Source organism: Monodelphis domestica, chromosome 3 (assembly GCF_027887165.1).
Source record: "Monodelphis domestica isolate mMonDom1 chromosome 3, mMonDom1.pri, whole genome shotgun sequence".
NCBI classification, from domain to species: Eukaryota; Metazoa; Chordata; class Mammalia; order Didelphimorphia; family Didelphidae; genus Monodelphis; species Monodelphis domestica.
The window spans coordinates 419959950-419986251 of NC_077229.1; the positions used below are offsets into that span (position 1 = coordinate 419959950).

The window sequence follows — 26302 nt, forward strand, 5'->3', positions numbered from 1 at the left end:
CTATATTACTATAACTTCTATTTGTACTACTACCATTGTTTCTATTACTACTACTACTACTACTACACTATTGCTATTTCTATTATTACTACCACTATCATCACTATTACTGCTATTTCTATTATTGCTACTATTACGAATATTACTTTTATTATTACTCTAATAATTGCTACCACTCTTATTCCTCCTCCTCCTAATAAAGTCAATAATATATATTTTTTTAATTTGGGACAATATAATAATGGATGTGATTCTAGAACAAAATGGGAAAATCTGAGTTCCAATCTCATGTTTGCCTCTTAGTAGCTCTTTATGTGGTAACTCCCTACACGACTTCCCCACTGAGTAATAGACTAACTGCAATCTGTTTGGTGAAGGGGGTTCTCTACATTGGTGCAATCATAGTCCCATTGAATATTTAAGTAAATATATTTGTCAGTGGTGAACACAAGGAAAGGGCAAGAACATAAGGGAGAAAAAAAGAAGAAAGAAAGGCTACAATATGTGAATCATCCTTCAAGGAAAATGAACACCATTCCCATACTTTTTCAAATGATGTTTCTTGGAGAAAGTGAGATCATAGAAGGCATTAAAAGAATGACAGGAAGAACACTTGGTGAATCTCAATGAGAATGGGGCTCTCTGCTCTGGGAAAGCAGGGTGCCTTTCCAAGAGAGTAGCCTCCCCCGCCCTCAGCCTCCATTTGCCTGAATTTCTATCCCCAGTCAAGGCCAGCTTTCCCAATTCCCATTTCCCATAAAGTAAAAATGTTACTCTTCCCCCAAACCTCACACATCATCATTCCCTTTCATCCCCCACAGACCCACCCAACCATACCACCCCTACCCAGTTATCTTACTTGAAGCTCTTCCTTTTATAGGAATCTCTCCATCTGTCTCTATTTATGTTTGTTTTTACACAGCACCTCTTGCTTAATGCAAAGTTTTAATAACTGAGAAACGATCACTGGGTGGATTTCAGCGCTGTAAAAGAAAGATGGGAAGCAGCACACAGACCCAAACACCAGGCTCGTTTAATGCCTACGGTGGGGAAATGAAATATTTAATAAGCCAAAAATGCAGGGAACTTGAAGCAGCTTCTCTCTCTTCTTCCTTCTCCAGCAGAAATTAAACCACTTTTACACCCCATATAGTCTTCAGTAGAGGATGCTAATGATGTCCCCAATGCCCTCTTCATCTGATCAGACTTAATTGTCTGTGTCAGGCTGCCCATTAATGTGAGGATCTCCTCTTGCACAAACTTCCCGAGCTACCTTAAAGGTTAATTGAATCATGTACGTGCAATGCTCTGGTGGACAGGCAGCCTCCAAATCCTGCTCAGATAGCAGCGAATAAAGGAAAAGTTGAAGTAAGACCAAGCGCTGAAGAGGAAGAATCTTTCCTAGAGCTCTTTTCTTCCATTTACCATGCTATTAAGACCTTTCAATAGATGTTCTTATTACTGTCGAGAGTACCACCCTTCTCCTAGTCATCAAAGCCCACAGCCCAGATTCATCCTCAACTCCTTACTCTCTCACTTCCCTTTATCCAACGGGTTACCAAGAATTGTTGATTTACCTTCCCATCATTTATCATACATGCATTCCTGGCCTCTTCTGATGCAACCACTACCTGTGGACAGACCCACATCATGTCACACCTGGATTATGGCACTAGCCTCTCAATTGATCTCCCCCACCTTACGTCTCTCACTATTTTAGCTCATCCTCCACTAAGATGTCAAAGGGGTCTTCCCAAAGTACAGCTCTAACCATGTCCTGTCCTAGCCACTAACTATTCAGTAAACTCTACTGCCTCTCTATTACCTCTAGGATCAAATAGAAAACCTTCTATTTGGCTTTTCAAGCTCTTCACTACCTGTTTTCTCCCTACATTTCCAGTCTTATATGCTTTATTTCCCTCCACATTCTCTATGATCCAGGGACACTGGTCACCCTGGACTCTTCAGTGTTCCTTACACAAGACCCTTCATCGCCAAGCTGCTTGCCTTTTCCCTGGCTGTCCCCCATCCCTGGAATTTCTCTTCTTCCTTCTTCTCACCTCCTTGCTTTCTTCAGCTCTCAGCTAAAATCCCACCTTCTGTAAGAAGCCTTTCCCAATCACCCTTAATGCTAGTACCTTCCCTCTGGGGCTCTCTTCAATATATTACATGACAATCATATTTCTGCATACTTGTTTGCATTTTGTCTCTTATTAGAATGTGAGCTCTTTAGAACAGGGACTATTTTTGCCTTTATTTGTATGGTGAGTGCTTAGCACACAATAAGTGCTTAATAAAAATAATACTTAATAAATGCATGAGTTCCTCTCTATGAAAGATCCCAGAATCTTCCCATCTCACTCCAGGTTCAAACTATGAAGACGTGTTCTTGTAACACTGTCTAGGAGAGCCAATGTCCTTGTAAGATACTTGGGAGTGATGTAAGAAGCTTGGTACAAGAGTATCTTGACTTACATGGCTATCCTGTACATAGATCAAGAAAAAAGAATGAGAATAAAGCCTTGGAACTGGCCGCAAACTTCTTCTCAGGAGGAATTCTCCCCTCAGGAAAAGTCCACACACCTCTCAGTTTGGGTTGATGGGGAAAAGGATGGCCATAATTTTCTAAGAAGAATGAATGAAGCACCTTTCAAGCACTTACAATGTCCCAGGCACTGATACAAAATATAAAAGACACATATCCTTGACCTCAAGGAGCTGACACTCTAAAATGGGCAGACAATGGGGGCGTTTTGGTCACAAAGATGGAGACTGCCCATGTACTAATCCATTGATCTGCCCTTAGCAGCTTCAATGGTGGTATTGACTTAATTACTCTTCCTAAACCAAGGCTTGGAAGATAAGGGAGAGCATGGGATTCCTGAATGGTTTGACAAGAAGATGGGGATGAAGAAAAAAGATTTGCTAAGCCCCCAAATATACTTCTAAGGCACCAAACTCAAGTATAAGATGTTTAGAATCTAGTTCACAACCTAGTTTTCTGGCATAGTACCACACTACCCTTCTTTGCACTCCAGCCCCTCCAGACTGCTCAGAACCTCCCTATGTTCCTTGCACAATCTGGCCACCGTTCTCACCACTTTCTCAGCACAAATGATAGCTCTCTTTCCATTCCCCTTCCTTCTCCACACCCAGGTCAGATTCTAATCTCAAAAAAAGACCAGCCCCAGCCCCCAGGCTTTGCTCTGGTACCTTGAAATAGTTCTGGAGAAGAGTTGATGGCTGCATAGCCCCCCAAAACCTTAAGCTCATAGCTGTTCTTCCTTTGCTATGCAGCCTTCCTAAATCTTCAGCTTCTGATATTCTCTTCCTCCTATGGCCCATGCATCCCTGGGTCTCCCTTGATAAAGAGAAAAGGGAGGCATATATTCTTCACTCGCTTCAGAACATAGGAATGCCTTTCTGTTGCTCAACTGTATAGCAAGCTTACATTTATTTTGTTTTATTTTAAACCCTTACATTTTGTTTTAGAATCATTATTAGGTGTCAGTTCAAAGGCTTCTAGAAGAGCAGTAAAGGCTAGACAATGAGAGTTAAGTGACTTGCCCAGGGTCACACAGCCGGAAAGTGTCTGAGGTCAGACCTCCTTTCTCCAGGCCTGGTTCTCTATTCATTCAGCCCCTGACTGCCTCCTAGCTTATATTTATAAAGTACTTACTGTGTGCCAGGTTCTCTGCTGCATTATATAATTATTATCTCATTTAATCTTCACAACCATCCTGTGAGGTAAGTGCTATTGTTATGTTCGTTTTACAGATGAGAAAACTGAGGCAAAAGGAGATTAAGTGTGGGAGCAGCTGGGTGGCTCAGTGGATTGAGAGCCAGGCCTAGAGATGGGAGATCCTGGGTTCAAATCTGGCCTCAGACACTTCCTAGCTTGTGACCCTGGGCAAGTCACTTGCCCCCCATTGCCTAGCCCTTACCACTCTTCTGCCTTGGAAACAATACACAGTATTGATTCTAAGATGGAAGGTAAGGGTTTAAAAAATATATAAATAAGTAAATGAACAAACAAACAAATAAATAAATAAAAGGCATGTATAAGGGGCTGCTAGATGGCTTAGTAGATAGGTAGCCATGCCTAGTGACAGGGAGGTCCTGGGTTCAAATATGACCTCAGACATTTCCTAGCTATGTGACCCGGCAAGTCACTTAATACCCATTGCCTAGCCCTTACCATTCTTTAGCCTCAGAACCGACACATAGTATTGATTCTAAGATGGAAGGTAAGGGTTTAAAAAAAGATACGTATAGAAAAGAGAAGCAAGGCAGGAAATCAAGGATAAATACAAGATAATGGTGCCAACTTATAAAAATGGCATCTGGAAGCCAAGGAGTTCAGAATGATCTAGGGCTGGTGATGGATACTAAGAACATCCCCCAAAAGCCTTTTTTGCTCATCATGGGGGTAAAAAAATTGAAGAGATGGAAAGAATTCCTTACAAAAACAGAATGATAACCATGGACAAGAAAAAAGAATATTTCTTATTTTACCACTTTTCTCTCTACAAATTAAAATTATTTTAAGTCTGAGAAAAACAGGGAAAACATGCTTGATACGGAGTAGAAAACCAAGATAAGTGAGCATCTGTTAAGAGAGTGCTTAGTTTCCCTCAATGAGTTCAAGTCACCAGGCTGAGAAAAAGTACATGTACGAATAATGAAAGAATTGTCAGATGTCATTTCTGAGACACTGTTAATGATTTTGAAAAATCACGGAGAGTTCAGTGGATAGAGAGCTGGGGCTGGAGACAGAAGAACCTGGGTTCAAATCTAGCCTCAGATACTTCCTAGCTATGTGACCTTGGGCAAGTCACTTACCACCAAATGCCTAGCCCTTACTGCTCTTCTACCTTGGAACCAATACTTAGTATCAATTATAAGACAGAGGATGAGGAATTTAAAAAATAAATGAAGAAAATTTAAAAAAAAAGAAAAATCATGGACAATTGGAAAAAAGATACTGGATTGGAAATGGACAACTATATTCATTATTTTTATTTTTAAAAGATGTATATCTATATCTATATCTATATCTATATATACAAAGACCAATGACTTAAATTTCAATTCCTGGCAAAATACTAGAACACATTGTTAACATGATGGTTTCTAAATATTTAGAAAGAAGAACAACAATCACTAAGAGCAAGAATGAATTCTTCAGTAACAGATTTACATGAGTATCATTGTTTCCTTTTTTAAAAAATGGATTACTATAATTATATCTCAGGTAAATGTTTAAATAGGGCAGGGCGGTGGCTCAGTGGATAGAAAGTCAGGCTTGAAGTCAGGAATGCCAAAGTTCAAATCTGACCTCAGATGCTTAGTATCTTTGTGATCCTGGGAAATTCACTTAAAGCTGTTTGCCTCAGTTTCTAATCTATAAAATGAGCTGGAGAAGGAAATGGCAAACCAGTATCTCTGTCAAGAAAACCCCAAATGAGATCATGAAGAGTCAATATCACTGAAACAAATGAACAATAACAAATGCTTAAATATAGTATGCCTGAATTTCAGCAAGGCATTGAACAGTATCTCTCATAGTATTCATATTATTGTTGTTGTTCACCCTTCATTCTGGTTGACTGGTTATTGGTTGTTGTCCTTCCTATTTGAAGAGGACCAAAATGATATCTCAGGCTGCTGTCACTTAATTCCCATATAAACTGAATTTAAGTGAGGCAGTGTTGCACAAAGGGGTCAGCCTCACTCTCTTCCAGAGATAGCCAGGTCCAGTGGTGGGATAAAAGCCAAGATGGCTGCAGTGGTCCAGGGTGCAGTAGATGACCTTGATGTCTTCAGTGTTTGATCAAGATCTAAGCACTCCATAGTGTCTGCTTCAGCTGCCTTCATGGCCATTGGAATGAGGCCATCCCATAGAGGGACGTCTTCACATACTTGTGGTAGACATCCCTTATAAGCCTCAGGAATGGATTTGAAGCCTATTAGTTACCCTCAATCTGGTTTAGCCCATTTGCTGAAATGGTTTTGCCAGAGTGTGGCCACGACACATGCTACAGTCTCTTGGAGCCACAGGTGAGACTTGGGTGAGAGGTGTAAAAAGGCAGGGGTTTGGGAGATGGATTGGATGGATTGTTTTGGGCCAGTGCCAGTAGCTTGACTGTGGGCTGAAAAGGCTAACAGGCTCTCTGACCAGGGCAGAGCCTGGGCTGAGGTCACACACAGACCACTCAGTGAAATGGGAAAGTAGGTTTAATTAAAGAGAATAGGTAAAAGGGGGATGGGATAACCCTAAAGCTAAATTTCTAACTACTACCCCAAAAGATCTAATGTCTCCACTAGGAGAGTCTTCATAAAGTGGGTTATCTACACTAATCCTCTCCTCTCTTCCTAAAAACCTTAATCCCTGCTCTTGGCTGAGCTACACTAAAACCCCTCTTAGCTGTATAAGGAACTGATCTGTTGCGTAATCTTAGTAGGGCTCAGGGAAGATCCTAGATCCAAAAGGACCTAGATCTGGTCTCACAAGCTCTGCAGACAGGTGGTCAGGATCCCCGGGCTCTGCTTCCATGAAATATAGCACACAAGACAGCAAGCAGGACAGGAACAGGGATAGGATCAGCCACTAAGGAAAAGCAGCCCCATCTCCAGATATCTCCAGAGGGAGACAGCTAACCCCCTCAGTACCAACCTAACCCTCCTTCAAAGGTCCAGTCTTCTCTGCTGGGCTCATGCCACTCCCCTTTGCAAATTTACACACTTCACTCCTTAACTTAACTTTTTCTTATAACAGAGGTAAATGCCAAAGATGGATACACAGCTCTAAAAAGCGTCTGGCAAACCTGAACACACTGTACACTCCAGTATACATATGGGGAAGATGAAGAGATGTTCGTCGGAGTTGGGGCAATTAGTGATATTTGAAATTTGAATGACAGAATGCAAAAAGTAATCATGAATGAACTGATATGAACTTGGAGGAAAGTCTTAGTGAAATAACTGAGAGATCTTCATTCCTATACTTTTACATTTTTATCACTGATTTAGACAAAGGTACAGATTCAAGAATTTGATATTTGTCCAATTCACATAAGATGAAAAACTGATTAGGATCATTCGAATATTACATAATAGACCCAAGTTTTAGAAAAATATTTACAGATTAAAGCAGCAGTTCTCAAACCTTTTTCATCTCAGGACCCTTTAAAGCCCTTAAAATTTAATGAGGACTCCAAGGAGCTTTTGTTTATAGGGGTCGTATTTATTGATATTTGTCATATTTGAAATAAAAATTGATAGATTTTTAAAATACCCATTAATTCTTTGAAAAATAACAATATTAACTCACAGGGCTATTATAGCAGAGGATTTGTTTAGCTCTAGAAGGCAGAAGTGAAAGCTGGAAAAAGAGAGATTTCAGCTCAATATCAAGAAAAAACTTACTAACAATTAGAAAAATCAAAAAGGGTAATCAGCTACCTTGAGAATTAGTAGGCCACACATCCTATTGCAGATCTTCAGGTGGAGTCTGAATGGCCTAGTTTTTGGGGGGATGTTATAGAAGAATTTCCTTTTCCGATTTGGGTTGGGCAAAATGAGGACAGTTATTCATTCACCTTATATGTTAAGTACTGTGTTAGCCACCAAAAGATTCAAAGACAAAAAAATAAAATAGTCCTTACTTTCTAGGAGCTTATAATCTATTAGAGAAGACAGTAACAGCCAACACATTGCATTTTAAGATTTGCAAACTCATGACAAATTATCTCATTGTATCATTCCAACAATCCTGTGAGGAGTTATTATTATCCACATTTTACAGATGAGAAAACTGAGGCTGACAGAGGTTAAGTAATTCATCCAGCTGATCCATGCCTGAGGCAAGATTTGAACTTAGGTCTTCCTGACTCCAAGTTCAGCATTTTGTGGCACCAATAGTTGGAGGGTTCAGGAAGGATCTCTTCTATGAGGAAAGTCTCAAACTGAGTTTAGAAGATTAGGGATTCTAAAAGATGAAGATGAAGAAGGAGTTCATCCCATGAATTCAGGTCAGCTTGTGCAAAGGCAAAAAAGATAGAAGATGGAGTGTCATGTGGGAGGAACAGCAAGAAGGCAAGTTTGGTTGATATATAAAATATGTGGGAAAAGGAAATAATGTAATAAGGCTGGAAAAGTAGGTTAGAGCCAGGTTATAAAAGACCTAAAATGCCAAACAAATGCAATCCAGCCTCCTCTTCTCTCATCCATATTTGTATTGATGGACCAGTTCTACAGGTGGTCCATCAAACTACATTTCAAAATGTGGACAACAGACATTCTTCATCCACTTGTTTTTTCCTGTGTGAATACTTAAGCCAAAATCTTTTAAATGATTTGCTGTTGTTGTCGGTCTCAGTTGTGTCTGACTCTTTGTGACTCCATTTTGGAGGTTTTTCTTGGCAGAGATAAAGGAGTGGTTTGTCATATCTTTCTTCAGTTTATTTTACAAATGAGGATTTTTTAAACCCTTTCCTTCCTTCTTGGAATCAATACTGTGTATTGGTTCCAAGGCAGAAGAGTGGTAAGGGCTAGGCAATGGGGGTTAAGTGACTTGCCCAGGGTCACACAGCTGGGAAGTATTTGAGGTCACATTTGAACCCAGGACCTCCCATCTCTGGGCCTGACTCTCCATCCACTGTGCCACCCCGCTGCCTCCTCAAATGAGGAATTTGAGGCCAACAGGGTTAAGTGATTTGCCTAGGGTCACACAGCTTTGTCTGAGACCAAATTTAAACTTGGGTCTTTCTGGCTCTGGGGCTTGACTCTCTATTCACTGTGCCACCTACCCACCCCTGAGAATGGTTATGAATCCTCTTTCAGAGGATGTGCAATATTATAGGTCTTGATTCAATTACCATCAAGTCCTCTGTAGGCAGGAGTGCCGGGAAGATGCTCTTCTACTCTGTAGAAAACCATCTCTAGCATCGGTCCCTCTGTTTTGTATCCCATCAAATTTTTTTAGCTTCAAATATTTTTAAGCATTAGCATATACCTTATTTACTCCTAATGACCACAACTACTCTTGTGGAAGACATAAATAGAACACTGACTACAATGAAATTTAAGACTTAAATTACAGTCGCTTTTGCCAGTCACAAGTCAAAGCGTGAACTGGAAAGGGACAAAAGACAAATGAATATGGTAAAACTTTTATATTTTAAAAACAAGGGCATGGACTTTAATTCACAGTTTTCTCCCCAGAGGTAGATTGCTTCAATCAGGGCCCAAGGAGAGGCCCTAGCAGTAGGTAGACACCTGCAGCTCTCTCCCCCGGCGGATCCATATCCCAGGGCTGAGCTCACCCTGCTCTGACCCAGATAACAGGTCCATGAGAAATGCTTCTAACATCTTTTTTAAAAGGTTCAATTTTAATAAACAAAGGATCATTGAACAAAGTGATTTTGGTTGTTACACCTGCCAAATAAAATGCTTTTAATCATCAACAAACAATAAGAGCCCTGGGATCTTGCATCTTCTGTATCTTTTTGTCAATTGTATGTCAGCAAAATGAGATTAGCTTTAAAATAACATTTGTAAAAGCCTGCCAGCTCCCCGCTTATAGGTTCATCAAAGACGTTCTTCTAGATCTGACTCTGAGAGTACAAAGTCTTCTTGCTTCCCGAGGCCTTGAGTAAGCAAGGCTCTGGGGTAATCTTGGCAAGTCCGTGAGGACAGGTTTTGCACAGCTTCCCCAGATCCCAAACTCACGCCCCAGCATCAGCATCTCCCACCTAACAGTACTCCTCCATAAGCAGACTGCCCCTAGTTATCTGTCACTAGCCCATTTCCTCAGGAGAAACAGGTACAAGCAAGGTGACTGCTCTCCTGGCCAGCAGGCCAGTCCATCTCCATCCTAATGGGTGCTGTCCTTCAAGGAAGTCACTGGTGAGTTAGGATGGGTACAACGCCAGCTGGCAAGCTAGCCAAGAAAGTGGATTTTGTTCTATTCTGGGCAGATCTTATTTTTCATCAAAAACATCATTCTCCAGCTTGAAGTTCCTCCTTAGTCACTATATCATGATCTGTGACTGCTTCAAAAAGTCAAACCCACCCTGAAAGGACAATGATTGGCCTCCACTGGAGGCATTTGAAAGAAGGTGGTCCAGACTCTGAAGATCATTACCAAAATGGAGTTATAATAGTGCCTCCCAATGGCAGGCAGAAATGTGGATCTCCAGTGACCTTTTGGAAGCATAGCATCCACCCTGGACGATGTCTGTTTTTGTCTTTACTAACCATTTGGAAGAAGAACTAGGCTAGGAGATAGAAGTTATGAGTTCTAGTCCTGACTTTTTCTACTTCTCCTTAAGCATAATGGACTGGAATAAAGGTGAGGTGACCTGGGTTCTAGTCCTACCTTTATCATTAACTAGTTGTGTGACCTTGGGGAAGTCACTCCTCCAGGGTCTTAGTTTAATAAATGGACTAGTGACCCTTAAGACTACTTTCAGCTGTCCTGCCCTAAAGCCTAAGCATGACCTTCATTTCTACTGTGCTTTTAATGTAAAACACATTATCTCACACGTAACTCTCTTGGGAAATAAGGCAGATGTTATTATTCTCATATGGAAGGAAAGAGCACCAGACTAGAATTAGGAGACCTGGCTTTTTCATCTTGGATCAGCTGCAAACTTGCTGTTGGGTAAGTCATTTAATTTCTCTGGTCTTTGGTTTTTTTCTCAGGGGCTCCAGGCTCTGCAGGAGTCTGAGTGGAGGGCTAGAATTCGTAGAGATATCTTTTGGACAAGATGAAGTTTCAATGCACCTTTTGTCAGTCCATTTTGTCCCTGATGTAACCATACGTGAACCTCTCTCTTTTAGCGCACTCTTCTCTTCTCTTCTCTTTTCCCAAAGGGAGCCTCCCCCTTACATACAAATGCCTACTTTGTATCCCATTTCATAGACCCTCTCTCAACTAACTGGCAATTAATTGTCACTCAGTTGTTAGCTGCTACACTTCCCAAGAGAATCATTTTGATAAAAGATCCAGAAATCCAAAGCAACCTTCATGACCCAGAGGAATGATGTTAATGGGACAGTTTTAGGTAACCACAACAGGCTGTGGGGGATATGTTTTGGGGTCCCAGGACCTGCCCGTTACACCTCAAATAATGACCTAAAAGGTGGCAAATCATCTTCCCTGCCTACACTTAAGGACATCTTCAGCCTTAGAAATGAAATTAGGTTGCCATATTTCATTTACAGAATACATTGTTTTCTTCCAAGTGTTTTAAAATAATTTGATTTGAAACAACTTATGGAAAATAACCGATTGTTTTCATGATATTTTAAAGTAGATAGAAGTATCTTTCCCATTTCACAGATGATAAAACTGGGTCTTAGAGAAATTCACCAAGATCACACATCGAATTGACTGACAAAACTGGAAGTAAAAACCAAGTCTAATGACTCCAAGTCTAGGGTTTTGTCCACTATGATTAATTTCTATTCATTATGCTTCCCATGGGCAGCTAGGTGGTGCAGTAGACAGAGTGCTAGACCTAGAGTCAGGAAGACTCATCTTCCCCAAGACAAATCTTGTCACAGGCACTTACTAGCTGTGTGACCCTGAGCAAGTCATTTAACTCTCTTTGCCTCAGTTCCTGCATCTGTCAAATGGGCTGGAGAAGGAAACAGCAAATCACTCCAGTATCTTCACCCAAGAAAATTTCAAGTGGGGTTATGAAAAGCTGGATACAACTGAAAATGACTCAGCACACACACACACACACACACACACACACACACACACACACACACACACACACAAACTCCTGTGTTTTCAAAAGCTAAATTCTCAGCTTAGTTCTTAGTCATCAATCTGGGAACCGGTTGTGCTCATGGACCATGGTGTAGGTCCCAATTGGCTCCACTAAGAAACCAGTGACCTTCATGTAGTCCAAACATACTTGTCAATGAACATTCACCAGATCCATTCCACAACAGAACCCTGCCTCACTGCAGCTCTCTCTGTCCTAGGCCAGTGTCTGAATCCCTCAATCCTGGTTAAGACACACACAGCATGGAATAATGGACATAACTGGAGTTAGGAACACCTGGCCTTGACTCTCATTTTAGACAAGCATATCCTTTGTTCCCCTAGATGACACCAAACTTCTCTGCGTCCATTTCCTACCTGCAAAAGGATCCAAATGGATCAGATGATCTTTAAAGTCTTTTCCAACATCCAATCTCTGAGCCTTGGTTTTTTACAACATGATTTCACCAACATGACCTGGATTCTCAATGAAGATCTCAATGAAGTGGGTCGCCGGGGTGATAACTAGCACAGCGTAGAGCTATCTGACGGAGTGCCTGCTATCACCTGGTGGGACAATCATTATTTTCCCTGTATCCCACAGATAAATGCAACAGTTCCTCCCCCAAACTGTAGGTCTCTCAATACAGCTGTGAAACAGTCCTGAAGACAAGAAACCACTTGGTCAGAAATCAGATCCTCAACCAAGCTCTGAGGACAGAATCAAGCCCACTGACCTCAGCACATGCTCCTTGGCACTATCTGTACTGTGCCATCACCTTAAGTGCTAATAATTACCAGGAATTCATTCTCTACCTCCTCTCAACAAATCTATCTAGTTTTTCCAAAGTAAATTGTGCTTGACCAGTGCTGAACTTGTATGACTCTCACCTCAGACTAATTTTGATCTCTTCTCATAGAATAATTTCTTCTTCTCCTCCTCCTCCTCCTCTTCCTCCTCTTTTCTCCCCTTTCTCCTCTTCCCTCCATTCCCTTGCCCTCTCCTCCCTTCCTCTCTTCTCTCTGCTTTCCCTCTCTTTCTCTGTGCAGGAGCCAGGGAAAGAAGACATCATCCAGGATGCCAATGGTCCTCACCACTGAGCATCCTTGAATGTCTCCGATAGAGAAGCAGTCTTGGCTGCCCCTGCCTGCTGCCTGTGATCACCAACCATGAGCCACAAGAGGAGGGGCCTCCTTTGGAGTTGGTGGGCAGAGTAATTAATTTCTATGCATATCATTGCCAAGATCGCTTACTGATGCAGAGAGCAAGATCAGAGATGTCACCCCATAAATTGAGTCAGAGTCTTCCCCTCAGTGTTGGGAGGACAATTTTACACGGCGTCTGACAAAGTAGCAAACATGGGGTCCAACAAGGCAGCAGCTCCCCTGGGTGATGGACGGGGGGAATTCGCCCAATAAATTGTTCCCTGTAAAAAGCAATGTTTCCCTCATTAAAAGGCAGTGAATTCTCTATTGCTTTTCATTAGCTCTGGCTTGGCTAGATGGAAGGTTTAATTGACAGTGTGTTTACAGGAGGTGGGCCCTGAGGTGAAGGAGACAAAGAGGCTGAAAAGAGATTCTTAGTTATTAAGGCTGGGGTGACAGGCGGCTGCTTAATAAGTTTTGGGTGTAGGACTCGGGAAGGTGGTCCTGACAGCTGGGTCCCTGGAGGGTTGTTCCAAGGGCCTAACCCTGTGAAAAATGAAACAAAACAAAACAAAACATTGACCTCTAGCCCAGTCTGTGGGGACTTCCAGGATTCACACTCTCAAGGAAGTTGTCTGATCTCAGTGTCGGGTCTCTCTGGAAGAGAACGTTAGGGCTGGGGGAGGCTCGTCTAGTCCTGGTCTGGAATTTTTTTCTTATAACCCTTACTTTCCACTTTACAATCAATACTGTGTATTGGTTCCAAGGCAGAAAAACAATAAGGGCTAGGTAATGGGGGTCAAGTGACTTACCCAGGGTCATATAGCTAGGAAGTGTCTAGAGCTAGATTTGAACCCAGGACCTCCCATCTCTAGGCCTGGCTCTCAATCCACTGAGCCACCCAGATACCCCCCAGAGCTGGAGTTTTGAAAGGGTGTAGTGGCTGGAGGGCCATCCTTTGGGTTGGGTAGAACTAAGATTAAATCCTGTGTCTGACTCTTACTAGCTATGTAATCCTGGACAAGCCACTTAACCTCTCTTGGCTTCAGTTTCCCCATGTACAGGATGGGGAGAACAATGCCTGTAATCTTTACCTCACCATGCACAGCTCAGATGAAATCTGAAAAACATTCCACAAACTTTAAAGTGGTATCAAATCATCTATTAATAACATGCACGAAACACAAATAATTTGTCGTATACTGAATAGAATTCTATGCATAGTACTTTAAAGTTTGTAGAATGCTTTTCACACAGGATTTCACTTGAGGGGTACAATGACAGGATCAGGTAAGTATTTCCTGCTCTCCCACACATGAAGCAACTCTAAAATAAGTCATTAGTGAGAATATAACATAAAGTTACATGATATGATACAATATGATACAATAAAACATGATATGATATAATGTACTGTACAATATGATATAATATAACACAGTATGATATAATATAACATAATATTATATAATATAGTATAATGGAATTCAATACAATGTGATATATAAAATAATATGCTACAATATGTATATTCATAATCAATAAAATTATATTTGTGTATTCACATCTTATAATATAGTACAATATTGTATTACACTAATTTATAATTCAATATTGGTATAACATAAAAGGCACAAATATAATATTACTCATAACTATAAAACAATAATTACCTATGTATATTATAATATAATCTATAATACAAATAGCATTATATATAAAATAGTACATTTTGTACTTTATGTGTATATGATATATATAAAATACATAAATATAATAATACATTCTACATATTATATTCATCCTAGTGTCTTATTTTATAGCTGCCTTGTGTGTAAGGACAAGAGACCAGCACAGGGTGATCATATAGTGCCATTTCTGGCATGGTGAGAGGAACGTTGGACTGAACTGTAGCTTGGATTCTTTCATAAAGTCACTGTGTCTCCTCAGATGAACCACTTAATCTCTCTGAGCCTCAGTTTCCTTCCATGTAAAATGAGGGATGTAGGCTAGATTATTCCTCCTCAGGTCTTCTTACCTCCACAATTTTGACTCACAGAAATCACATCCCTGTTGCTTTTGTGAATTAACATTTGCACTATTTCTGTGACATTATTATAAGCTCTTTAAGAGAGAATATTCTTTTCTCATTTCCATGGTGTCCAGCACACAGTAGGTACTCAATTAATAACTGAATGAATTAACAAAATCCCTAGAAAACCCAGAGTCCACTCGAGAATTACTTGTTTCGCTCTGGCTGCTGATCAGCCGCACATGGAGTAACTTAAGTTTTTATCCCATTGGCCCAATCAATTGAATTGTTAGTCAGGATCCCTCTGATATAATTAATGAAGGCATTCTAGAAGAGGAGCTTGGAGGCTACAGAATCTAAACCCTTCATTTTATAGGTGAAGAAACTTCATGACATTTACAGAAGGGGCAGAAATGATTTGAATACTTATTGCCAGAGCCCCTGAACTTGCCTAGGCTTCTGTCTGTATTTTGTAGCTGCCCCCCGGCAGCATTCAGCCAGCCATTTCTCTTATCTCCTTCCTCTACCGGGGAGATGGTAGGGTGGAGCATGAGTCAGTCCCAGGGGTTAGCCCTGGCTCTGCCTTGGAACAAGCTGCATGACATTGAGCAAATCATAGCATCCCTGTGGAATCCCCTTTTCCCATTTCTAGGACAAAAGAGGGAAATGGTAATGCCTGCTCTGTCTACCTCCCAGAAAACTAGAGAAGGCTCTTCATATGAAAGTAGCTGGGACAATTCAAGTAATATGTTTGTATGGCCTCGTATTCCTCCACAATCCCTCCAGCTCTAAATCGATACCCCTAATTAGCACCGGTGTGATGTGGATTGCCACTACCCCACTCTGATATCACCCGTCCTTAGCTGTAAAGTGAGAAAAATGCAATTAGAGCATCTCCAAAGTCTCTTGTAGCTCTGCAGTTTCTGTGAAATGTTCATGGACCAGAAGGTTTTTAAAGGTTCTCATAAATGCTTTAGTCTATCACTGATATCAATCAAATATGCAGGAAACAGTCACTAAACAAATGTGCATTGAGCAGTTCTATGGGGGCAGACAGGAGATGGAGAGGACCCTGTCTTGGGCCTGAACCTTAAGGAGATCATGGGGGACACGAAATTTATACACCTGAAAAAATTAAAGACCATAAAGGGGGCAGATAGGCAACTAAGTGGATAGAGAGCCAGGCCTAGAGGTGGGAAGTCCTGGGTTCAAATATGGCCTCAGATATTTCCTAGCTGTGTGACCCTGGGCAAGTCACTGAACCCCAATTGCCTAGACCTTTCTGCTCTTCTGCCTTAGAATCAATATACATTCTAAGACGGAAGGTAAGGGTTTAAAAAAAATAAACTAAATATTTAAAAATTTTAAAAATAATAACAAAAACATAAAAGCAGAATGTAATTAAAGATAAATAATTTAGCCCACAGATAAGTGCCATAAGTGGTCAGGATCAATTTGAACTGATATGATCAGAAAAGGCTTTATGGAGAAGATGAGGCTGGAATTGAAGACCTGGAAGATGGCCTGGGTTAAATAGTGATAATTTGAGTAGGACAAATCTCAGGAAAAGAGAAAGACCTCACAGGTCATCTAGTCTCATCTCTTACTTGAAGCATCAGTCCACTCCACAATATCCCTGACAATTCTCTATTTGGAGACCTCTAGGGATAGGAAACTCACTACTTCTCATCATACTTTTAGGTAGTTTTCATTGTTGGCAAATTTTTCTTTATATCCACATAAAAGTATGTCCCTTTGCACCTTTTGCCATTACTCCTACCTCTGAGGCCAACCAGAACAATTCTAATCTCTCCCAGAAATAGTTCTTCCACTATCTAAAAATGACTCCCACAGCACCCTCTTTCTCCCCTCCCTGCAAATCTTTTCCCTTAGCTAAATTCCAAGTACTTAAACTGAGTCTCAAGTGGACCTATAAAGTAATGGGTAAAATTCAAAAGAAAAAATGGCCCCTGACCATGAGGACCATTTCCCAAACTTGCTGGAAGCTCAGTCTCCAGATCTGCAAAACTATGTATGTGTTTTTTTGGGGGGGATGGGGAGAATAAAGTAGATAACATCTCAGGTCCTTTCCAGCTCTCAAAGGTCCTAAGACTAACACACACACACACACACACACACACACACTCCTAAAATGTGCAAAACAAGAATAAAAGAAGAGGATCGGAATATTGGAGAAAGGTATCATTTTTGAAAGCAGGTAGCCAACGAGTGGTCAAAAGTTTTGTTCTGAGAAAAAAATACCACTGACTAGGGGTGTGGGACTTGGGGAAGATCCACCAGAGTCAGAACCAGGTATCCTGATCTAATTAGAGCTGGCATTTAGCGGCTCCTGGGATTGGAAGTTTGCCTACTTCCACATCAAAATTACTTTCCTTCCCTCCTTAGGGCAGCCCAGGCCAGATCATCTTCAAGAAGGGGCTGCTTACATTCCTCCCCAAAGAAAGGAATTTTAATAATATGGGCCAACAAGTGCTCTGATGAAGAGCTTTGCAGCTTTCCCCAAACAATTTGACTTCTTCTCACTGAGAGGTCTCCGAGAGGGAAATTGTTGGAATTGAATCAAAGACCCTTTCCTGCTCACAAATAGCTTGAGCCCCTCCACTGGAGGGGTAGTTAAATAGTACAGTGGATAATAATGCTGAGCGTGGAGTGCAGAAGACTCATCTTTGTGAGTTCAAATCTAGCCTCCGACACTTAGCTTATCTTCCATCTTAGAATCAATACTATGTATTGATTCCAAAGTAGAATAGCCAGGGTTAGGCAATGGGGGTCAAGTGACTTGCCCAGGGTCACACAGCTGGGATGTATCTGAGGCCAGATTTGAACCTAAGATCTCCTGTGTCTAGCCTGGCTTTCAAACCCCTGAGCTACCCACCTGCTCTTCCCCCCCCCCCACAAGTCTTAACCCTATTCGCCTCAGTTTTCTCAACTGTAAAATGAACTGGAGAAGGTAAAGTCAAACCACACCAGTATCTTTGCCAAGAAAACCCCAAAATGAGGTTACAATCAGATGCAATTAAAAACAATTCAACAATACTAATAAAACACTCCACTAGCATTTCTGAGTGTGAGTTTTTCTTTTCCTTTTACTCCTGAATGAATATTTAAGGAGAACCATTCAGGACAGCCTGGCATTCTGCGCCTTGTTGTCCTTGGAAGAAATACTGGCAAGATGGGAGATTTAAAATTAAGTGCCATGGAGTGTCCAATAATTAATTTGATTTTATACCCATTGTTTATTTAATACAACTTTAAAACTACATTAAGAAAGCAAGACTGAGCAGTGTAGCATGGAAATGAGCTGGACGCTTTCCAAGTGGAGGCCAGGCATTAGCAAATTGGTCAGATGCTCGAGATCGCTCCAACAAGATGTAATCAAGGAGCCGCATGTCTGTTATTTTGCAAGTAAGTGATGTTAACCTAAGGTATTTTATTTTCCCCACTCTCAGCTGGTAGCCTTCACTGGAGGCATTGTAGACCAACTGAAGTGAAGTTAATATCAGCTCCCATGGGGAGAGGGTAAGGATAGTGGCATGATCTGCCTGCCGGGAGGCACCACTTCTATCCATACTTGATCTCTACCTAAGCCAGGTGCTCCCAATTACCTGCTCTCACCTGCTGGGCCCAAGATAGTTGCACTGGAATTGGTTCCCACCTCAACATGAAGCATATAAAAGCTCTAAGCCTAAGGCAGACCTGTCTCAGTTATCAGTCAAAAAAGATTTAGGGAACAGAGAGGAAAGGAAGGAAGGAAGGAAGGAAGGAAGGAAGGAAGGAAGGAAGGAAGGAAGGAAGGAAGGAAGGAAGGAAGGAAGGAAGGAAGGAAGGAAGGAAGGAAGGAAGGAAGGAAGGAAGGAAGGAAGGAAGGAAGGAAGGAAGGAAGGAAGGAAAGAATAGAGAGTAAAGAAGGAGGGAAGAGATGGAGAAGAAGAAAGGAAGGAACAGAGGAAGAAAGGAGGGAAGAGTAGAAATATATAAATATATACATACATACATATATACATTTAAAGGCAGACATGTGGAATAGCTACCCTATTTTCTTTGCTTGGCCACAGAGGCAGATGTAAAATCAAGAGGTAAAGGTTGTAAGGGCAAATTTTGGTTCGGTATAAGGAAAAAATTCCTAAAAATTGTAGGTATACCAAAGTACAAAAGACTGCCTCAGGACATAATGGGTTTCTTGTTACTGGAAATTTCTTGTCCCTAGAGTTTCTTTGTCACAGGTCTAAAAGAATATTTGTGAGGGATGGTGCAAATCAGATTCATGATTTGTGTATGTATTGAACAAAGTAGCTTCTTATGTTTCTTAACTCTGAAGTTGGCGGTTCCATGAGCAAAATCTCTTGGTCCAGGTATATCTGTGTTCATTTAATTCCTGTGGATTAATTTATTCTTATCCTCTGGCCTCAGTTTCTAAGTATATTTGCTGGACTCTGATACAACACTCCAGTATTCTTATGTAAAATGACTTTCCTTACTGGTCAACCAGTTATCATCTTGTCCTTCCTTTCCTTGGCTGCTGTATCTTTCACCCCTCAAACACTTTTGCGGTCTGATATGTTCAAGAAGTAAATATCTCTTTTAGCTCTGATATTCATCCTAAGAATATTTCAAATACCTCTTTATTATTCAACATGTCTTTTTTCATTTGTTATTAAACTCAGATTTGTAGAGGTCATTCTGGGCTGCACCCAGAGTTCCATTGCTCTTTGGAACACATTATTCCATTCCCTCCTGCATTTTCTGGTGGGTATAGAATAGTCTTGTAATATTAAAATTTCCTTTCCTTTGGATTAGGAAGTCTTTCTCCTGGTTGTTTACAGAACTTGTTTCTGAACTGAAGTGTTAAATTTAACCACTATGTGCCTTAGAGTCTGCAGCCTTGGATTTTTTTTTTTCAAAGGAGGTCTGCAAATTCTTTCAATTAATATTTTAGTTTTTCTGTGTCTCCAGTATATAGCACAATGCTTGGCACAGGGTAAGTGTTTAATAAAAACTTAAGGACTTATTAAGAGGCATGGGCAGGTTTCTGTTTACCATAAGGGTCTTCCTGATCAATCTGATAAGGTTACAAGGAGGTGAACCTTTGTGTTTGGGTCTTTCACTGTGTGTGTGAGAGAGAGAGAGAGAGAGAGAGAGAGAGAGAGAGAGAGAGAGAGAGAGAGAGAGAGAGAGAGAGAGACAGAGAGAGAGAGACAGAGAGAGAGAGAGAGAGAGACAGAGAGAGAGAGTAGATGACATATATGTGACATCTACTGGGATGTTGGGGATAAAATAATTTCTTAAAATTTCATTGACTCAGGGGCAGGTAGGTGGTTTAGTGGATAGAGAGTCAGGCGTGGAGATGGGAGGTCCTATGGTCAGACCTGGCCTCAAATACTTACTACCTATGTGACCCTGGGCAAGTCACTTATTCCCCATTGTTTAGCCCTTACCTTGGAACCAATACACAGTATTGACTCTGAGAAGATTAAAGTTTAAAAAAAATTTTTTCCTCTCATTGATTGGAATGAACTGATTGGATTAATGAGTTCAGAGATGCCTTTGGGGGGTGGTCTACAAAAGAGTAGAGAGAGAAAGAGAGAGAGAGACAGAGGCAGAAATGAATGAGAAAACAAGAATGAGAGAGAGAGAGAGAGAGAGAGAGAGAGAGAGAGAGAGAGAGAGAAAGAGAGAGAGAGAGAGATGAGACATGAGCACAAATACTTTGGTCCCTGGTTGGGGTGGGATGGAAGCAATTAGAAAGTCATTGTTATGCTTCAACATAGGTATTCTAGGGATTGGGACCAAATGCTCACCTCCTCCCCTACCACCACCTTTTGTCACCTAAAGGGGTACATGAGGAAGCAACAACAGATCTTCTTGACCTATGAGATGTAGGACCTGGAGGGAGTGGTAAAGTAGAAAGAATCCTTAGACCAAGCCAAAGAGAGATAGCTGCTGAGGCATGTCAGAGTTGCTCAAGCTCTCAGCAAAGTGGTCCAGAGAAAAGGATCCATGTGATGGAGTGACCCAGACTAAGGTTACTGAATAAAAGTGGAATTTCTTGACTATACTGAGATCCTGGAGAGTTTGGAGACCCAGCTTCCTGGATAGAGAAAGGTGCATTTCCAGGACAATCTCATGTTCTCAGAGAGTTTGAGTACCCAATTTTCTAGAAAAAGAATGGGAGTTTTAAGATAGTGGCAGATTCTTTAGTAAGGAAGGATTATACATGTAAACATGCAGAGGTAGGAAAAGCAAGAGATTTCATTGTAAAAGGAAGAAGAAAAAGACCTAGGCTTTGCCCACTACTACTTCAACTGGGTTATTCAGGTGTTATAGATCCTTTGAGAAAAGAAGGTCACTTCTCTAGCCAGGGGGACTTGTATGTATAACTGGTTTGTTGAAATGGGGGAGAGGGGAAGATAGCCTCTTTGTCAACTTTAAGTTCACTTCCCTTCTGAAAGGGGCCCAAACCACAGTGTGGTGCTGTGAGTCTGGAAACGTTCTAAAACCCCTGGTCTGGAAGGTTCCTTCCAATTCTGACAGCAGAATTCACCAGAAATGGAGGAGCATGGTATAAATTATTTATATGCTACTGTGAACACATATTCAAAAAAATTTATGTGGCTTCTGTTTTTCTTCATCACCAAAATTTCTCTCAGTATTTCTACCTCCTTTCAGCTCCCAGAGAGTCAACCCACATAGCAAAGAATTTTTTTAAGAAAAAAGAAAAGAAAAAGTGGGGTAAAAAAAATCAACAAAATCAATCAATATTTTGAAAAAGTCAAAATATATATATAGTATTATACATCTGCAGACCTCAGACCTCTGCAAAGGAGTAGGGTAGGTTATATCTCTTCTCTATGTCCATGATTGTTATGAAACCTTAGGGGTTTTTTCCAAAAATTTTAGGGGGTGAAACAAAAGCTGTCCTATACCTAATGTGCTTTGTTACCTTAAATGCTTAGGGGGAGCTATGGTCTCTTTTTTCTTATCTATGAAGTCATAGATACAAGCAATATTCAAGCTATATTCTCAGGTTCCCAAAGAAAACACTAGATAGAAGATAACTAGTTGGCTCAGTGGATTGAGAGTCAGGACTAGAAATGAGAGGTCCTGGTTCAAATCTGGCCTCAGACACTTCCTAGCTGTGTGACCCTGGGCAAGTCACTTAACTCTCATTGCCTAGCCCTTACCAATCTTCTGCCTTGGAACCAATAAACAGTATTGATTCTAAGACAGAAGATAAGGGTTTAAAAGAAGAAAAGAAAACACTGGGTGGGGACAAAACAGTCCCGAGCAATATGATTTTTGAGAAGCCCCTAGAATCCACATAACACAGGAGCTCAAGGTCTTAGACTATAAGCCACATCAGAGATATTCAACAATGAAATGGGCTGCCTCAGGAAGTAATGATTTCCTCTTCCCTGAAATTATACAAGCAAAAGCTAGATAATGGTGATGCTCATGATCATAAATACTTTCTATGTCTACAAAACACATTCTCATCCATTATTTCATTTGATCATTAAAATCGACTTGAAAAGCAGTTCAGGTAAGTATGATATCCCCTTATTTTATAGATGAGGAAATGGAAGCTCAGGTAGTATGTATAAAAGGTCTAGTAAGTAGTGGAGCCTGGACAAGAGCCCAGATCTTTTGCCCTCTAGTTTAGTGCCCTAACCATTAAACAACATTGCCTCTTTGATGATCATTTGTTAAGAAGGCTTCAGAAGGAATTCCTGCACTGGAAGGAAGACTGGACTAGATGACCTCCAAGGTCCCTTCCAATTCTGACAGTTTCCACTGCTGTGATTTTATGGATCTTTCCTAAGCTGTCTTCCATTAGTTCTCATCCACTACCCTGCTTGACCCAGGAAGTCCAGGGAAGTGCTAACAAATATTTAACAACTGACTCTCAAAAAAATGTACCCACATACACAACACACTTTTAAGTTTAATCTGCATTATTCATATTTTCTCCATCACTTTCTTAAGGCTAAATAATCAACAAAATAAAAAGGTATGCCCTCACTTGCAGCATTTGTCTTTTTCTAAAGTCTAAATGTTCACAGTAAGAATTTAACAACCAGCTCTGGAGAGCCAGTGAGATCTGACTCCAGCACAGTCTTGACTGATTCCCTACCTTGTGATAACAGCTTTTCATTTTCCTACTTGGTCCAGAGTAATTTACTTCATATGAATCAATCTTGTTTCCCTAATTTAATTGTGTTCTCCCAGGAAAAAAATGGGTCTCTTATGTCTTGGTGTTTTCCTTCACTGAACATGATTGTGCTGTACATGAACAATTGAATAGATGGACGGTAAAACTACAAAAGAATTCAGTTCTGAGCCTTAGGCTTCCTTGAACGAGTGAATCTAGTTCCTTCCCAGAAGTGACCCAGGGACTTTGCCTTAGATCCCAGGGCTCTCACTGCCACTGCTTTCTTAGCTGTCATGAGGGGTGTATAAAGTGTTAGAAGAAGACTAGTACCACTGCTTTGAGGGCTTGCTGAGCACTTTTCAGGGCTGCTTATCCTCCTCTGGTGCCCAATCCAGTTCTCACCTGTGACTCTAAGAAGCTGTAGCTCATTGAGCAGCAGAGGCACTGGGATAAAACTCTTGATACAGGGGCTAAACCAGGTGAAGGGTAGCTGGCAAGTCTCAAACCAGTCGCTGAGTTAGGGGATGTCTACCCCAGGCATGTGAAGACTCCCCTGATAGAAGGGGAAGATGCCAACAATTTGTTCCATGGGCCAAGAAGGTGGACAAGAAAGCATTGTAGAGCACTTAGAGTTTGGTCACACATAGATGATACCAAGGTTGTCCAGGCTGTTAGCTGTGGTCCTGACTTCTGTCTTACCACTGGACTTCAATGGCTCTGGAAGAGAGAGTGAGGCTGAGTAGTTTGTGCAACTGTGTCTCATTTTATCCATTATATGCTCCATTCAAAAAACATCACTCAGTGATATGATTGGGCATGTAGACTCTAAATGATCACTCTATTGTAAATATTGATAATAGGGAAATGGGTTTTGATCAGTGATACATGTAAAACCCAGTGGAATTGCTCATCAGCTCTGGGAGTGGGCAGGGAGGGAAAGAACATGAATCATGGAACAATGGAAAATAATTAAATTTAAAAATTTATTTTAAAATAATCACCCAGTGATGTCATTTCTATTCTCTTTGATTAAAAAGGACACCAACCAACCAACTAACCAACGGTCATGAATTTCTAAGCCCCAACTAAAAGCACTTTGTTTTCTTACCCTCCCAGATTAGAGAACAGGTATGGTTTCCTGAGTTCAGAAATGTGCTGAATCTCATTCCTAATTAGCTGCCTCTGGCTCCTGCTATTTCCTTGCCTTGGAACCCTAGGTTAGCACTTTCCTCTTTCCCTTTTAAACACCTTTCTCCACAAATTCCAGAACAGATAGACAAGTTTTCTAGGGTTTATTTACAAGGGTAAAGGAAACATACCAATTTAGAAATTATACACCAGATTAAAGTAATTAGAAATGCAAATAAATTAAATTTATGCAATCTCATGCTAGGCATTGTTTAACTTCTAAATTATTCTGACTAGTTATAGCTCCCAAGGCCTTATTTTCTCTACAACAACTTTCTCTCTCTCTCTCTCTCTCTCTCTCTCTCTCTCTCTCTCTCTCTCTCTATTTCTCTCTCTCTCTCTCTCTCTCTCTCTCTCTCTCTCTCTCTCTCTCTCTCTCTCTCTCTCTCTCTTTCTCTCTCTCTCTCTCTCTCTTTAATGGGAGGGTCCACTTCCTCATGGCCTGGAGATAAAAAGAGTGTCTGACCTTCTAGAACAGCCCGAATTAAATTGGGATTGTTTTATCTGAGCACTGTTTCAAATTAATTGATTTCTTCTAAAATTGCAGGGTCACTCCCAGCCAATCAGGAAGCTTCTTGATGTTTAGTTGGTCTGGGGATATTTGGCAAATCTTCCTGTATAATCATTGAGTTAAATAACTGCCTTTCCCAAGCAACAACACCAACAATTGAGTAAATACAACAGTGTTCCCATTACTTCAAAACCAAGAATAATTAAATCTACCACATAGGCCACCTCTAACAAGGACAAGCACAACCTCTTTTTTGTGCTGTTTCTTCTACTTTTGAGTCATCACAAGTTGGGTCAGTCCTTTGTAGAGTTAGCTGACTAGGCAATGTGATAGGAGGTACCAAAAAGTTCTTTGCTCAGCCCACCAAAGCACAGGAAAGTCTCACCCTCCTTCCTGATTAGAATCAATCCTTTGAGTTTGACAGCAAAGGCAAGGTGCCCAGAAATATTCTTGTTAACATGCACAGGTAATCTGGGGACTGCCTTCCAGCCCTTTTCCATTAGACCATTGTTACAGTTGATTGGCCTCTGAGGTCACTTCTAGCTCTAATCTATAATTCTATGGAATACTATGAGTATATCAGATTTCTAACTACCACCTTAAAAAGAAACACATGGAAGAGACAACTAGGTAACACAGTGGAGAGAGAGCCTGGTTGGGAGTTGGGAGGATCTGTGTTCAAATGTAGCAAGTCACTTAACCCCAATTGTCTAGCCCTCACCACTTGTCTGCCATGGAATTGATACTTATTATGGATTCTAAAACAGAAATTAAGGGTTAAAAAAACACATAAAGTCCTAAATGGATTCAGAGAAGGTGACAGCTATACAGACTGGGGAATTCGATGAGAAAAGGAAGAGGGTTGCCATATATGGCCCATTCAATCATGCAACAATCTTTTAGCATTTCTTTAGCATCTACTATGTGCCAGACACTGGGCTAAGTGCTGAAGATGGAAAGAAAGGCAAAAGACAGTCCTTGCCCTTAAGAAGCTCACATTCTAATGGAGTCAAGGGGAAGGGGCAGGGAGAACAACATACAAATGACTATGCATACAATGCAAATGGGATTTAAACTTAAAGGGGACATATAAGCATTGTATGGGAAGATTAGAAAAGACTTCGAGATGATGGAATTTTAGCTGAAACATGAAGGAATCTGTAGAACAGAAGTCAGGAAGCACAGCTGAGGAGGGAAAGCACTCTGGGCAAGGGGAGAGCCAGTGTAAACACTCCTAGTCAGAGATAGGGTGTCATGGGAGGGTGACTTGGGTGTACTGCCACTTCTTGCCAATATTTGGTCAAATAGAATAAAGCAGAGCTGAGGGTAATAGCTTGACTTGCTCATGAACTGGATTTAAGCAAGACAAAATTGCACAAAGTCACCAGCTTCCTTTTCTCTTCCAGAATCATAGAAGTCCAATGGCAAGACAAAAGTCGGGATGACTGGCAATGACTCAGGATACAGTGGATG

The 26302-nt window shown here is 40.9% G+C and overlaps 1 long non-coding RNA gene across 2 annotated transcripts in view; it reads right to left on the reverse strand.

Moving 5' to 3' along the window:
* LOC103092823 (uncharacterized) overlaps positions 1–26302 on the reverse strand; it is a 52951-nt gene that overhangs the window by 11565 nt on the left and 15084 nt on the right. For both annotated transcript variants that reach the window (XR_008917833.1, XR_008917832.1), the window contains exon 2: positions 23533–23847. This is a non-coding gene — a long non-coding RNA (uncharacterized LOC103092823). The remainder of the gene's footprint in view (positions 1–23532; positions 23848–26302) is intronic.